Source organism: Gouania willdenowi, chromosome 1 (assembly GCF_900634775.1).
Source record: "Gouania willdenowi chromosome 1, fGouWil2.1, whole genome shotgun sequence".
NCBI lineage: Eukaryota > Metazoa > Chordata > Actinopteri > Blenniiformes > Gobiesocidae > Gouania > Gouania willdenowi.
In genome coordinates this window covers 32,040,680-32,051,637 of record NC_041044.1, presented here as the reverse complement: position 1 = coordinate 32,051,637, position 10,958 = coordinate 32,040,680, and the positions used below count along the sequence as shown (strand labels likewise).

General features: G+C 35.5%; 1 protein-coding gene across 1 annotated transcript in view; it reads right to left on the bottom strand.

Annotated features, from left to right (window-relative positions):
• LOC114461721 (adenylate cyclase 9) overlaps positions 1-10,958 on the bottom strand; it is a 51,403-nt gene that overhangs the window by 36,317 nt on the left and 4,128 nt on the right. The window lies entirely within an intron of this gene.

Sequence of the window (10,958 nt, the reverse complement as noted above, 5' to 3'; positions counted from 1 at the left end):
CCTGCACAAACCGAGCACTATATCCAGAAATCTTAAGAATATTTTCCTTTTAAATGACACAACACAGACTACCTGTGAGGGGAAGAACTACTTCATAGAACTGTCTGCATTTTCATAAATACCCATTTGTTTAAGCGGTGACTGGTTGGATCTCATTATAACAGTTGGTCTTTCTCTCTCTGTGGCCGTCTTAAGCATGTCAGCCATAGGAGAGCGAAAGGAAGCTCATGGGTTTTTTAACAGGCTGGAGGCCACACAGCAGATCTATTATTCAGATCAGCCATTTAAAACAGCTCCTTTCCACCAACAGGAGTTCAGTATACCCCCCCACACACACAAAAATAAGACAGGAAACCACCACAACACCACAGCTGAAGGAACACACCAAAAGTAAAGACATTGTCCACCAAATAAAACTAAAATACAGATTTCTGTTACTATTTCATTCTGCATGTAGAGGCCAATGAGTAATATGCAAAAACCTTTCCCAGAAAGAGGATTCTTATGATACAACATTTTATGAGAAGGAAAGGACGAGGGCACACACACACACACACACACACACACACACACTAGGGCTGAACGATTTTGGAAAAAATTCAAATGGCGATTTTTTTTTTCCTCAATATTGCGATCGCGATTTAATACTCAATTATTTTTTAAAGGGCCTCTTGTCATGTATTTTTCATTGAACACAAGCAATAAATCAATCGGTTTCATAATAAACAATTAGAAACTGTTTTCATCTTTAAATAAATATAAAATATAATTTTTAAAGCACAGATTACAACAATAAATCAAAACAAATCTGTGGCTTTACCTCGTCAACGTATCTAACTAACTACACGTTTCATGAAACAAGTAAATATGTGGACTGCACTTCTCAAACACTCTGAGCTTAACAGGACAGTACAAGAAAAAAAATTAAAAAAAAATAAATTTAAAAAAAAACGTGTTTTTCAACCTTGGGGTCGCCTGGAACATCTAGTAATTATTAAAACAAAAACAAAAACATATAATATTCATCACGCACAATAAATATCAAACAACTGTATTCTATACTTAAACTTTCTCAAATATAAATAGACCTCGAATAAAATGCAGTATAAAAACATGTTGACACTGTGCACTAATCCTGGCTACTCTGTATTTGTAACACACTTTATTAAACATGATCAAAAAATAATTCTAGAAAGAAAGAAAAAAAAAGTCCCTGGGATCACCAAAATTTATTTTTAAAATCTAAATGGGGTCATGACCCAAAAAAGGTTGGGAACCACTATACTACACACACGCACACACACACGTTGCTCTAAAAAGTGCTGAACCACATAACCTCACGGCCTATGGTCTGCCTGTTTTCAATAGACTGTGTTTGCCCTGAGAAGTTGAAGTGATAGAACACAGGCTTTTATTGTGTTCTCAGATAAATGTAATGTTTATATGAGCGTTATCAGCTACTGTTGAAATATCTGCTGAACATTTGAGTTTGCTCAATCAGAGAGCTTCATTTGTGGAAAAACAGCATTGCACATTAAACTTGTGCAAGTATAGCATGGGTCCCAATCTTTCTAAGCCTGAGCGGATTCCTCCTGGTTCTCCAGGTTCCTCCAAAGGTTTGGTTCAGTAAAGTGTTAAAAGTTGATCACAGACGTGCGTTAGCTTTGTGTGCGACTGACAACCTGTCCAGGGTGTGCACAATAAATCTGCTGGGACAGGTTTTAGGTTTTATCAACCGACATAGACATACTGCATGAAGTTAGTGACACACAAGCACTGAGCCTATCAGACTAATTAATACAAACAAATTAAGTATGATCACTAAGTTATGGAAGCCCATTCCCGCCAGAAAAAAACAACAAAAAAACTAGGAAAAGTTAAATAATAATAATAATAATACAGAAAACTTAAGTCATAATTATGAGATAGTTAAGTATCTCATAATTATGATTTAAGTCATACTTATCTCATAATTATGACTTAGTATTTATTCATCATGACTTAACATCTCATAATTATGAGGTAGTATCTCAGATTTATAACTAGTATCTCATAATTATAAGAGTATTTAATACTTATGACTTAATATCTCATAAAATCTCATAATTATGACTTAAATGTATTATTTTACTTTTCCTACTTTTTTATTTTAGTGCTGGGAATGTAGCTCATAATTATGACCTAAGTCATACTTACATAAGTACCTCAAAATTTTGACTTAGTGTTTAATATACATGACTTAGTATCTCATAATTATGACTTAAATGTATTATTATTATTATTATTTTTTTACTTTCCCTAGTTTTTTTAATTTTATTTTTTTTGGTAGGAATGTAGCTCATAATTATGACTTAGCATTTCATAATTATGAGGTAGTATCTCATAATTATGACTTAAAGGAGCATAGGGCAGGATGTATAAATCAGACTCCGTAATGACTAACCATCGGTGGTTAGTGTAACTGCAGCCATCAGCCCAGCCACTGCGGGGGCGCACATCAACTGTTTGTTTATCACGGAGCACAGCTGATACTAGAGGATAGACATCCGACGGCACCAGACGGGTCAGGTTCGGACAGATATTTAAAACTGGTGTTCAGGTTTGGTCACATAGTGTCGTTTGCGCTGCAGCGTTCTTCCTTTCCTGCTGCAGCAGCCACACACTGATCCGTGGTGGATGGAGAATGGAGCAGAGGACAATTTTAAAGGAATACACCATTGAAACAATCCTTTTACTGCACAATGGCATGAATTCTCTTTATCTTTGATTCAGAAATTATGTCAATAGATCCGATGGGTCTCTTGTGTGCACTGCAATCCGGTTTGTGTTTCACTGTCGCTTGTTATCCGTGCGCTGATCTGATGTTGACATTAACAGTTGTTTGTTAATAAAATCGGTGCTTACCACTAAAACAAACGTACGTATGTCATTTCTTTGAGCAAAAAAAACCGAGTCTTCCACTGATGGGTCGGACTCGGATGAGAAAATGCGGCCAGATCCACACTCCAATTTACTCGCCGTTCATGCATCTGTGGAACCAAACAGTAGTGTAGTCCACTGTGCTCGTCTCCAAGCCGTCTTTTTCTCATTATTTGACTCCACGTCCGCAGAAATGGGCGGGAAAACAAGACTCCGAAAAGCAGTACAATGTGTATCACACAATCTTTTCAAGGCAATAGGTGGAAATATGTGTGAACTCATTCTCTTTGGTTTAGAGCACTTTATCACCCATTAACATTAAAAAAAATTAAAATGAATGTTTATTTTTTCTCAAATCTTGACCTATGCTCCTTTAATATCTCACAATATCTAATAATTATGACTTAGCACTTAGTATGACTTAGTATCTCATAATTCTAACTTATGATAAGTAGTATTATCTTTATATTATTATACTTTTTCTAGTTTGTTTGTTTTAGTGGAGGGAATGGGCTTTCACACTTAATAGACCAGAGCCCAAGAAAAAATACGTCATCGTAGGAAATCCTTGTTTTTGTTCTTTCATGTACGACATGTTACCACACATTTTGCCTTCCTTAATAAATAACATATTAATGGTACAAGTTTGAACACAACGACAGTCATACTGGCTTTTATGAGCAAAATGACATCAGCGTAAAATCCACCTTTGTCTGTTCGGAGCAATAAAAAGTCAACAGTGAATGGGCCTTTAAAGTCATGTTAGGTGACTTCATGTTATCATGATTAAGGCATCGAATCTAGTTTTACATGCAAACACACACCATAACCTATGACACAGAGCAAGTTGGGCTCATAAATGTAGGTTGTTATTGCCATAATTATTTATTCTTCATTTGTTTTTGATTGTGTGTGATCAGCAAGGTTCAAATATTTCATATCAGAGCAGGAACACACTATCTTTGTAATGTTTATCTGTAATTCTCCAGTAAAACGTCAATATAACAATGCCATGTAAAGCTTGAATGGAGACACACAACCCTAAATAAGAACAACAGTATCTCATGTTTCATTAGTTTAAGGAATCAACTTAAAAACTGCAGATTTAGAGATTTTTTTTTTTTTTTTTTTAACATCAGTGAGATGTTAGTCAGGTCTGAACCCAGAAGGTCTGTTAGATCTATGGACACAGGTCAGATAGTGGAGCCCAGAGTTCACAGTAAACATGGTGACGCTGCTTTTAGTTGTTATGCTGCGAAGAAGTGGAACAAACTGCCAGCAGAGCTAAAATCAGCATCCAATGAGAACATTTTTCATTATCTTTTACTCTACTGCATATGATTGAGAGGGATGTTTCTACTCATATTGTCGTTGATTTAATGTTTTGACTGCTAATTTTAATATAAACTGTTCAATAATAAATGAAAAACATAAAGTCCTTCCATCAGTCAAGCGGTGGCTGCAGCTGCCCACACGGGTGCCTGATCAAATATCCTTATCCTATTAAGGATATAATAGGATAAGGATATTTGATCAGGCACTATTACATTATATCCTTATCCTATTCTATTGTTTTTTTTTTTTATTTGTAAGCCTATTGGCTTCTACCTCTCCCATGCACATGATATCATTTTTTGTTGTATTTGTTGTTGTACATTCATACATCCGAATGGATGTTTTTTAAAGTGCTAAATTAAAAAAAAAAAAAAAAAAAAAAAAGAAAGAAAATTGGGGCAATAGCCGATCTTGTAAAAGTCCATATATCAGTCGACCTCTACTTTTATTGGCAGTTTGTGGTTTCAGACAAAGTCTAAATCTGATCAATGAGTGTCCTCACAAGGGTAGAATTGCAGACGTGTGTTATGTTTGGGTTGCCAAGCTAGGACAGGGCTGGGCTCGCTTATCAACACTGAACACACACACACGTACGCACACACACTTTAGCAATAACCATGACAAACCTGCTGTGAAATGTAAGAAACCAAACAGCTGTGATACAAACAAAGATAGAATCAGTGACAGGAGGAGAAAGATCATGAGTTACTGTTTAAATTAAAGAAAAAATGAAGACTAATGCACGTCAGAGCCACTACTGACCTCCAGCCTTTTCAGCAATTCTCAACCTGTTCTGACTCTACATGACTTTAACGAATAAATTAGGATTTAATGTCACTCGCACACTATTCTTCCACTCTGGAGCAGACTATTACCAGAGACAGACTATAACGATTAAATGAGTAGTCTGGTTAAGGCAGGAAAGGCTTAGTGAACCAAGAGAAGAGGGAAATAATCCTGGCTATTATTTAAGACAAAATAATAAAATATATATATATATATTTTTTTTTTCTAATTTAAATGTAGCTAATTTATTGCTAAAAAAAGTAAAAGATTTTCACCGGAACTAAAGGTCAGGTATTTGGGGAATATTCATAAATCATTGTGTTAAAATTCATTAGAAAATGAGAGTATTTTAAATGACTAATGTAGATATTTTAGATAATACTAAAACATATCATCCCCTTAAGGGCCAACCTTAAATCTTGTAAATTGTCAATTTCTTTCCAGAAAAATTTTGAAAATTCCCAGAATTTTGCAGCCCTAGTTGAAATGTTATGTTTTTTAATTGTTTTATTTAGCGTGGATGTTAATACTTGTGTTTGAAAATTATACAGTTTTTCTGCTCCTTTGCAACCCTAGAATTATGTCATCCACATAATTAATTAGATGAGTAAATTTGAATTGTAATGGGTTTGATCACCTTTCTAAATGCATAACTTTAGAGTCAATGATTAACATGTATTTTACTGAGGAAATGGGTGCGTTCACAAGGGCTCAGAATGCACATTTTGAAATCAAACTGATTTTGAACCAACCTCAGAACTACCTGCAGAGTGACCAGCTTAATATTTTCCTCTCTCTCTCTCTCTTTGTCTGCCAGGTCTTATCTATGATTTAACTCTTCAGTTTTTATACTAGACACTCTTTTTTTCTTTTCTCTTCAGTCTGCAATCATCCACGACAGCCCGAGAGAGACCACCCATCTGAGATTTTACAGCTGACCTTTAAATTGCTGAGCGCCAACATAGCTGGGAAGCACTAAGGTAGAAGCTGCAGCAACAACCTGCTGTGTCTCAGGTCTGAGGAAAATCCAACTCAAACCTAAGAATAAAGCATTGCAAAACAAACCCAAGGATACACAAATAATCCCTTCAAATGTTTAATTTGCAATATCCAAGGAAAACAGTGCACTGTATACATAATTGTATTTCATTTCCAAGATATTATCTCACTTTTGGTAGAGGACAAACACAAATACCATTATGTTTCCTATTTAACAAAGTCCATTATTTCAGACTTTTACATTTATACTTGTATTGTCATTTTCTTAGTTCCGTGAATGTGTATAGTCTTTGTTTTTGCATGAATATTTTTCTTAGATTTTTAAGGAGATGGAACACACAGAAGCAGAAGCTCAGATCTCTATGTTTGCTGAGGCTACCCGTATAGAAAATTTTGGGTCAACATGCGTACAACACATACTGTAACAGATTTGGTTTACGTGGTGGAGAGAAGAGAAGAGAAGAGAAGAGAAGAGAAGAGAAGAGAAGAGAAGAGAAGAGAAGAGAAGAGAAGAGAAGAGAAGAGAAGAGAAGAAGAGAAGAGAAGAGAAGAGAAGAGAAGAGAAGAGAAGAGAAGAGAAGATATTGCAACCTTGAGTATTGGTCGATATCGATCCGATATCCACACAAATCACACATACTTTTACTTATTTTGTAGTGTGGAATGTTAGAAAAGTCTTGATAAAGTAATGTTACAAATAGAGAACAATAGTCAACAACAGTAAGTATGAGAAAAACTGACCCATTTATTATTAACCAATTGGTTACATACATTTTAACCTTCAACATCATATCTACAGCATTCGTTTTCTGACTGATATCGGATCGATATCCGATATCAATATCGGATCTGGACACCCTTACTTTCAAGTAGCCTGATAGTGGACTACAATCAAATAGTCTATTATAAAGCACCACTGATTGCACTAAATTTAGATTATTTATCATTTCTGAGATGTAATTACATTCCCCACAATAATCTGTCTGTGGTGCAGATTGTACTGACCTGCTGTGACTGTGGATGCGTTTATGGAGCTGATGGTAAGAGATGAGCTCATTGGCCTATGCAAACAAACCACGTTATAGAAAAATAGAAAGTGCATTGCAGCGTGTTAAATATTGTGGCTGGCCTGGGTTTAAATAAAGGTTCACCGTCTGAATTTGCATATTTAGGTGACATGTTTGATTTAAAACAGATAAACCAGCCAGAGGCCCCAGGCTTCCCATTGGAGCTCACTGAAAGGGCAGGATAGACTTGTTTGTAGACACAAGAGTATACTTGCTCTTGTACAACAAATGGGCATCTCAAATGGAAAAAAAGTGTAAAACACAAACAACACCAAAATGCAAGCATTTCCTTTAAATGACTTAAGAGTGTGAGTAGAATAGAAAGGTGTAAATGCTGCGCCATGACACCATGGCAGTTAAAGGCGAAAGCCCCGATTTAATCTTTAATCTTTAATGTGACAAGTTAAGTTCAGGGTCTAAACCTTGGGTCTTTCTGTCATTATACAACCTGCCATGCAGTACTGTGGAATACAAAACTGTACCAGGCTACTACACACACGCGCGCACACACTTTGGGAACCCTACAACAGCAATGCTCAACCAAGGAATCCAGTAACCAAGTAGAGACATGGTGAACAAGAAGGCAGGCTAAAGAGAATCCAAGGGAGAAATGTGCAGTCATCTCCTCTTGCACTGAAATATGAATCTGCTTGTGTGCCCAAAGCTAAAAGAGACATGGTAGGGCTGGATTAGAGAGGACAGAGGTGAGGGCAGCAGTCAGGCAAGGGCAGTGGAAGCACCCTGTTACATAGAGTTCAACATGAGGCAAAGCAAAAAAAAAAAAAAAGTTACTGTGTAAAGTCCCAAATAATTCAGTAGTAGATGTCTTTGTCCTGCCAAATACAGGAATTCATTAAAAGTCTAGAGCAGGGGTCACCAACGTGTCTGAAACTATGAGCTACTTCACAGGTACTGTACAGTTCGAAGGGCTACCAGTTAGAAAAGCACTTCTTAAATACTAAATGTTCACAGTTTCACTTTGACGAGAGGGTTAGATAATAAGGAAGGCTAGAAGTAACTAGAAAAACATGAAAAGCACAGTTAGATGAACACTGAGTGCATCCTAACCCAGACCTTCCCCTAATCAAGCCACACTACAGAACTCACTCACACGTGCTGTCCCTTATAGGAGAAAAAGACAAAAGCGACACATAATGTGCAGCAGTTTTTTAATGAATGTGACTGTGTGGCATTTTGCACCCAGAATTGTGTTTCTGGTCAGACTTTATTTATTATAAAATTATTGAGATTTATATCGTATATCTTCATTTTGAGAAAAAATTTTGATAATACTGCTTGAAAAAAATAAATGTAAAGGGTTAAAATTGCTGCTTGAAAGTTTGTTTTTAACTCCATTGTAAACACTTTGACATTGTCAATAAAGTTTTAAACATTGCATTGTGGGATGTGGATGTAGACGGATACATAGGATGCAAGTGTTTTTAATTCATTCTTAAAGTTATTTTCTTGTGTTTGCTCCCAAGAACTCTGCCAAAGTGACTTCCCAACACTTTTGTGTTTTCACGAACTGGATTGACAAAATCATGCTAATGACTGTCATTTCTGTTATTCCTATTCTTCTTTTTTTCAAGCCCATTGGGGATAAAAACAGGTCAATTTCATGCTCCTCACATGAGGCCACGGGCTCCTTCAAACTGTGTATGGCGTTCACAGCTTGCATCTCTCAAAATATCATTTTTTTCTTTAAATATACCTGCACGAACAGCTGTGCACGTGTATTTTTTTTTTCTCCGTGCGGCACAAACTGCTTCTACCACCTCAGTAGTCTCTGAGCAGGCTCTCTGTTTCCAAGGGAAGCTAGATGCCATTCAGCTTTTCTCTCTGCCTCAACAAAAGCAGCATGTCAATATCTCACTCTGTCAATGCTCAGCCGTCTGGAAATAGAGAGTGATGGCACCATTGAGAGCCAAGTGAGAATACACTGTGACACAAGACCTGACAATAGAACAGCCTCCTTTCACAGGAGACCTAAGATTAGACCGCTCATAAGGAATTCCCTGCTCAGGAGATTTTTAGGCAGTGCGTGCAGTTGTATTCACATGCAAAGTTTTCAAAGGTGATTTCCTTTGACAAATTTTTTATATATATATATATATATATATATATATATATATATATATATATATATATATATATATATATATATATGTAATTCAAATCAATAGATCCGACTGACACATAATAAACAATGGGAGAGATCTACTAAACTAAAATGATGATAGACAAGACTCTAACAAATATACGACAAGTCAAGTCCTCTTAACATTGATTTCTATTGAGTGTGTGGTCAAAAGGTCACGTGATTACATAGACACATTTACTGACAATACAACGATTGAGACGGTGGAGCCACCAATGAGGGTTATTTGGTAGCAGGATGGTTGGCAATGCAGAATTTTCACTCAGATCAGTGCGAAAAAGGCTGAAATGCTACATTATTAGGATTAGTAATTATAATATTTACAAATACAGTACGTATTAGTATTATACAAACTAGAGATGGAAGATATTATCGACCTACCAATATTGGTAATATGATGTAATATCGGTCGATGTTTTTTTTCAACCGATATTGAAAGATGAATACTATATGTGCTTTTGGTAAAGACAACATAATAAATAATGCGGCACTTTTTCCATTACTAAAGTATTCTTATTTGATGATATTTTTTGTAGAATACATCCAGTTGGGCATCGCATTAAAAGAAGCCATAACCTGTTACTTCCATGGATATATATATATACATATATTATATGACCTACAATTAGGTGTGTGTATATATCAGTTAATATCGGAAATTTAGTAGGATATCGACAAAAAGCAATATGAACATCCCCAATATAAACTAAGTGACTACAATTAAATACATATATTTCTTATGTATTTATATATCCCTGAGCAACAAAAAGACAGTTAGGTCCAAAACGATTCATTGAATAAAGCAACTAAATCGATTCAGAAAATGAGTCGAAGCAAATTATGCAAGTCATTGCATCGTTTTTTAGATCACTGGGTCTGGTTTTGGCTCTTTGACCTGAAAATCAAAGTTCCCTTTAAAAAAAAGACAAAGACTTAAAGTGTTGCATCATTACACACTGAATCAATAAAAACGGAAACAGAAAAAAATGGGAAGAAAAAAAAATTGACAAACATGAATGACCACATATATATAAATAGCAGACGCTTCGTGGACACGTTGGCCCATGTTCAGACAAGTAAGCGTTGAGCGCTGTGTTTGTCCGCGTCATCACAACATCCTGTTTCAGCCAGGTTGTTTTTGTGATTAAAGTGTTTTGGCCAAAAACCAAAAATACAGTTCAGTGGATGAATTTTTGGCGCATCGCTCATATTTAAGTCACTGCTCTTTATGGACATCATTAACCAAATTTTCTTATCATGCAACTAAACATTTGTATTTTAATAAACAATCAATTTCCTACTAAAATGTTGTACAAGGACATCAAAAACATGTACAAGAAAAAAAAATTGTTGGCTAGGAAATGGTGATGAATTTGTAAATCCGACGTATGTATATCAGTGTCTGTTAATCAATGACAAATTTAAGAACAAAGTGTCCTTTGTAAAAGTAAAGGAATACAATTGATTTTATTTGGTCAAATGTAAAAAAATATTCGTAAAACTGTTCATAATTTTTCAACATTATGTATATTTTAAACCACTGCATGGACTTCCAGCATTTGAATCCATATTTCTTGTTCATTATTAACATTACAAAATAATATTAATTCTTGTGAAGTTAATTTTAAACATCTGCAGGTATCTCAGTTCAACTGAGAAACATCTTTGAAGCCTAAGATGACAGGAAGAGC